The following is a 6,377-nucleotide window of genomic DNA, read 5'->3' as shown; positions in this document are numbered from 1 at the left end:
TAACTCCCCTCACGACAACTCTCAACGCACAACAAATAACAATACGCAAAACCGAAAGAAAAAAGAACAGAGAAGAAGAAGAAGATGAAGATGAAGCGGCAAGCAAGAGCTAAAGAGGAATCGAGACTCACCTGAAGAAATTCTCCGCTTATCGCGTTCATTTCGCGCATCCAACAATTGCAAGCCGTTCTTCATTATCAAGATCATTGCAGGTAAGTACATTCATCTCTGCGCCTCGTTTTTCTTTCTCTGACGCCATGGTAGCTTGTAGCTTCTATCAAACTTCGGATTTATGTTGATACCTCGCGTTGTTTGAGCGTTGTACACTGGTCCTTTCACACTTAGGGTTAGATTTGAGTAAGGTTTGAATTGGACGTTAGAGGTGAGAGAGGTACAGGTGGTGGTCGATTCACGGCGGCGCGTTAGAACGAATCGGTGGAGGGATGGAAAATCGCCGCCATCTGTTTAGAAGGGAAGGAGAGTCTGAGAACGTGAGTGTCACTATACTGAACCCTAATTTCCTCTTTGTTGTTTTAATTGATTTTCTTTTTAAAAAAAATCTGGTAATGAAGATTGTGTGTTAATTGGATCAAGTCCTTTCAAAAATCTGATGGATCAGTAGAAATTCCCTTGGGCTTATTGCAATCTACATCCCCTGTCCAAGCCCATCACACCATCTTCAGTCTTGGCTGAATAGAAACTAAACAAAACAAGCGTTGGGCCTGAATGCTTAGTACACCCCCCTGTGGCCCAGCGCAACACGTTTTATCACTAATAAAATCTACAACAAAAACTCCATTGAGCCATTCCCCATGGGCCTGCGCCCAGCTGCTACATGCACCCTATTTTCAACTTAGCACCCTCTGACTCACATATTTTTCTTAAGGTTTTTGACATAGTTTTATTCAATTTTTTTTAGGTAATAATCAATAAAACTTGTTAGATTTTTAGGTAATTGTTGACATTAATTTTCCCACAAAACTCATAAAAAATAGTAATATTTTAGGTTAATTTTGTATTAGTACTTGAATTGCTTCTTCTATTCTTTTGTATCATTTCCATGTTTTTGGTATAATTGTTGTGTGATTTTGTTGCTAGATTTTGGCCACATTTTTGGTCTACTTTGTTGATACCATTTTAATGCTTCTTTTAAATCCTAACCTTAGGTAGAAACCATGATAATAATAAGTAGAATTCCTCATTCATATTAGGCTAGTTTTCTTAGGCTAGTTCTTTTTCTTTTCAACTTTAATCCATTTAAAAATACTTGAATAAACTCCCATAAAAAATACCAAGAAAACTCATAAAAAATGACTAATAAATACTTTGACTAATAAAAAGGGAATGGAAGCCTGTAACTTCTCTTGCTTAAGGGATGTTCGAGTGCTTGGAGTTCCCTTGCTTAAGGGTTCCATTCAGGCGTAAGTTCCCAACCTCTAAAAAACACAAACCAAAGAGTAACTCGAGTTTCCCTTGCTTAAGGGATTTCCTCGAAACACTCAAACTCTCTCTCTCTCTCTCTTCTCTCCTTTCTTAAGGGCATCTTTATCTCCGCTCTATTGCATCCTAGGTCGATCCCTTATGCAAGAGCGCGAGCGTTAACTCCGCCCAACTAAAAAACACAAAAACAAACAGAAAATCTTGAGCCGAACTACGACGCTCTGATTCCTGAAAAGGATACGTAGGCATCAAGTCGCGGGGCTTGAACGAGCACACTTGTAAATATTTCCTTCTTTTCCCCGTATTTCTTTTGCATTCATTCGCATATAGGTTTAGACATAGTACACACCCTTTAGATAGAAACAAACATAGGTGGATACCATCGAGTACGATGGGCGCGAGGGGTGCTAGTACCTTCCCCTTGCGTAACCGACTCCCGTACCTTGATTCTCTGGTCGCAAGACCCTGTTCCTTCCTTTGTTAGGTTTTCTGATATTCCTTTCCCTTATGGGATAAATATATTGGTGGCGACTCTGTTCATTTTTCGCGAGCGTGCGACAGCTGGCGACTCTGCTGGGGTTGTTGCTAGACCTGTTGCTGGTCCATCCTTAGTGAGTCGATCCTAGCCTGCGTTTGTTTGTTTATTTACTGGGTGTTTACTTGTTTTTATGTCTATACTTTGTATATATGTTTGCATGCTTATTCTTTGCCTGCATGTCATGTTTATTTCTGTTTGCACATCATGCATATGGATTATATTTTGTGTTCCCTGGGGTCTTCTGTTCTGTTTTGCAGGTGGGGGGTTTGTATGAGGTAAAAGGCCCACTACCCAGGCCAGTGACACATAGGATTAGCGTGGATGCTCATGTTGACTCCCGTGGCCCTTGCTACGATCGAGTTCAACATGGGGTACCACAACTGGGCGAGGTTCTTTCATGGAACACTGTGTCTGGCACGCTTGCTGCCTCAAACACTTTGTACCCCATGGGAACTGTAGACCCTAGTGACCATTAGGGACCACCTGTCCGTGTCTAGAATTCATACCCGTGAGATTGGGGTGGGACAGGAAACCTTGACTCCTACATACCATTGCTTCTTCAGAGTTGAGGTCGGACCTTTATTTGGTCTGTTCTCATGGTACTTGATATTCTGGTATTCTAAAAAAGCGTCGAACCTTTGATCCTATGACATCTGACCTACATCAATTATTCGGAGGATTGTGCAGTGGTTTCCAAGATTATTTGGACCTCGATCCCATGTTTTTGCATTGCATGACATCATTGCTTTATCCACTTCATTTGTGGGGGATCCTAAAGTCTATTTCCAAAAAAAAAAAAAGAAAAAAAAATATAGAAAAGATACTATATACAAAACAAAGCCTTGATTCCAAAAAAGAGATAAAAAGAAGAAAATGGAAGTGTGTGAAAAGACTCTAGGATCTCTCATAAATGAAACATGCATTCATACTATCATGCATTTCATGGTTCTCTCAGAGACTTATGGGACCCTTTCTACTCAGATTTCAAGATCAACAACAGATTTGACTTCTCACCGCCACAAGCTCCTAGATCAACTATGGAGGTTTTTGACTGAGATGAGACCAGAAATGGGGATTAACATGAATCAATGTATGAAGGCTCTTCAAGTTTTTCTCTTAGACACGAAGAGTTGAGACAAGTTCCTTAGAAGCCAAATGCAAATGTTAATCTCACCTCAAGAGAATGTCTTATGGATTCAAATGTCTGAAGCATAGTTGAGATTCCTATCACTCTTAAGGAGGAAACACATCATGAGAACAATTTGGAAATTGAAGTCTTCAAGTTTCCGATTAGTGAGATTGACAAAAGGCTCCACCTCTTGGAAAGAAGATTGAAAGCCATAAAAGTCGTGACTCCGCTGATTTAGATATTGTTGGTCTGTGCCTGATGTTAAAAACTGCAAAGGTGATTTACTCTCACTCCGAATGGTTTGGATATTGAAGCTAAATTGGAAATCAACTCTTGTACACATGTGGAAGTTGCTTGGGGCTCCCGATCGAGGGATAAGCAAGACGTACTCTTATCTTGAGCATTGTACTATTTGCATTGCTCGAATCCATTAAAGCATTACAAATTCCTGGGTGACTTCGTCAGAATCTTCTTCCGTGTGATAATCAAGAGTGTTCTTCACAATGCTTCTCATTTTCAAGGTTCTACTTCATACATCAGTTGCCTTTTCTCAGGATCTCCTTCTCAGTGGCCTTGCTAGTTAACAGAGACAAGAAGAATATGAGAAACAAATTGATGTGATTCTATTGCCTTGTGCTCATTCGTTTCCTTGTTTGTTGGAATCACAATTGGTTAAGATTCTAGTATTGGGTCTTCTTCACCACAAGTAGCTCTCTTGAGTTGATGATCATACAAGATTCTTCCATTTATGATGGCGATTACTACTCTAGCAACTATGCTTGGGGCTCCCGCACGAGGGATAAGCAAGACGTACTCTTATCTTGAGCATTGCATCACTCGCATTGCTCGAATCCCTAAAGTAAAGCAAAAATTACAACTCTTGGGTGACTTTGTTGGAATTCTCTTTTGAAGTAATCTGAAGTATTTGGAAGGAACTGCAAAAAGTATTCAAGATCAATAAGTCCAGACGGAGTCAAGTCTCCTCAACAATGGCATTCATTTAGTTTCTTTATTGCATTCTCATTTGTAACATTTCATTGTTTGTTTAAGCACTGATTGCATGTAAAAACTTGTTAATTTCTGAATGAAAATCATAATACATTGTTTATGTTTGTCTTGAAGAAACCCATTCGTTTTCACTCATAAAATGTTTTTGGCATTACGATACCAACTTTACTAATCGCTTGCTCAGGCAAAAAAGCTGAGGGAGAATGATGAAAAATAAAAACGCAAAGATCTCTAATTGTGTGCTTTTGAATAAAACCCTACTGAGGATGTACAGGCATTGTTTCAAATCCCCAAACACCGGAGATATAAGGGAGATAGACCCTCAATAACCCCTTTGAGCCTGGAAGTAGGAGTTTCTTTTCTAATCATAAAAAACCCTTATTTTAACCTTGGGGCAGGGTAGCGTTCATTTAACTTGATCGAGTGTTCAAAACTCACCAAAGGGGCATGCATCCAAGGATACAACAATGGTTATCCTTCAAAAGGTTGATGAATGTCAAAATTGCAATGATTATCCTTATTCCATCAAGAGATCAAGAGATGACGATACCACAATGGTAGTCCTTCATCAATCAAAGGATGAGGCAGTCACAATCTTTCAAGCAAATCAAAAGCAACACAACATCACACGACTTGTTCAAAAAAAAAAGGAGAATTAAAAAAAAAAAGAGCCCGCTAAGTCAACAACATGAAAATGAGTGACTTAGGCAAAAGTTAGGGCATCCCGCTGGACTCCAAAATAAAATTCAAAAGAATTTGTCCAGGCAAAAGTTAGGGAAACAAAAAAGGAAAAGCAAAGCAGAAGCGAAAAAACAAGGATCCTCATCAAAGGAACAAAGTCGTGTGATCAGACACCAAAAAACAAGAAAGTGAGTGACTGCCATGTCCGAAAAACCTCATTGATTCTTCAACCATTTCAATTTTCCTTGTGAGGGATGAACACTCATGTCGAGTTAACTGAACATAGGACTGGAGAACATCACGAAGGGGGTGGGTACGAATAATTTCGAGCCTAAAAATCCTTTGTTTCTAAAACCGTGAACCCGGCCAAGTTACAACCCTTAAAAGTCCTAATTGAAGTAGGGTTTATTTTGAAAGCGCACTCCGATGAGATAGCATTTAGCTGACTCCCAATGAAGCGTAACACATATCTATGTTGGTATTGTATGCCCGCTTTGTATTTCGTTCACAAGAGGTGGCCACCTCATTGCATAAAAAGTTTCTTTAAAAACTTCAAGACTAACATAGGCTTTGCATTAGAATTATCATTCTTAGAATTAACATTCTTTTGCATACAAAATACGTGCTTAACATCAAGGAAATTTTCAAGGATGAGAATCCGTGAGTAACTTGATCATGTCACAGTAGCAAGACTTAAGAACTCCGTGGAGTTAAAATCCAATCATTTCATAAGACTGGTTATCAAGGGGCAGGTTGCCTGAAAACTTCGTTGGGCATGAATAGTTAATTCTTTCCTTGACTGCCTTGAGGGGGAGAGTTTGAAGAATCCGTTGAGCGTGGTAAAGTTGTCTCCATGTTTGTTTGACTCCAAAAAAAAGAAAGCGTTGAGGACTCTAGTAAGATGTACCTAATCAGGGGCAATTCAATCGAGGTTTGACCTCTCAAATTCAGCATATTTGGGGCAATCACGTCGAGGAATCTCTCTTAAGTTCAACCAATCTGGGGCAGTTACGTCGAGATTTGGTAAATCTCTCCAAGGATCCTTTAGGGCAAATTCCTCCATAAGTCACGAAGCTTGGCGCACAATCTTCTGAGTTTTATTGTCTCTCCATGACCATAGGAGTTTATTTCTCCTAGAAATTTGGTCTCTACCCAAGCACAGGAGTTTATTTCTCCTGAGAGTTGTTCCATTTCTCCAACCTGGTGCCCTTATTCGGATCATCCCCAACGTGGTGAATCGAGGGAATCTCCTCAAGTTGAAAATCCTCCAAGCAGTGGCACATGGCGAGAGGTTAGAAGTTATTCTACACCCTACAAGCCAACAACCAGAAGGGGCATATTACAAATCAAAGTCCAATATCTATTGGCACCTTCACATGGTCCTTAACACTAAGGGGATTCTCCCTGGTGTTTACCTCACCAATGCCTTTATTCGGCATTCTGCATATAGTATTCATTGCATACAACATTACATCCTCAAAAGCGTAGCATATCCGTCAAAGCGGATCATTACGCCATAGAAAAATTCAAACATGCATTAATGCATAAGCCAGTTTATATGTACCCAGAAAGTACGAAGTA

The sequence above is a fragment of the Vicia villosa genome, linkage group LG6 (assembly GCF_029867415.1).
Source record: "Vicia villosa cultivar HV-30 ecotype Madison, WI linkage group LG6, Vvil1.0, whole genome shotgun sequence".
NCBI lineage: Eukaryota > Viridiplantae > Streptophyta > Magnoliopsida > Fabales > Fabaceae > Vicia > Vicia villosa.
The sequence above is the reverse complement of the archived record's forward strand: the minus strand, read 5'-3'. Positions refer to the sequence as shown.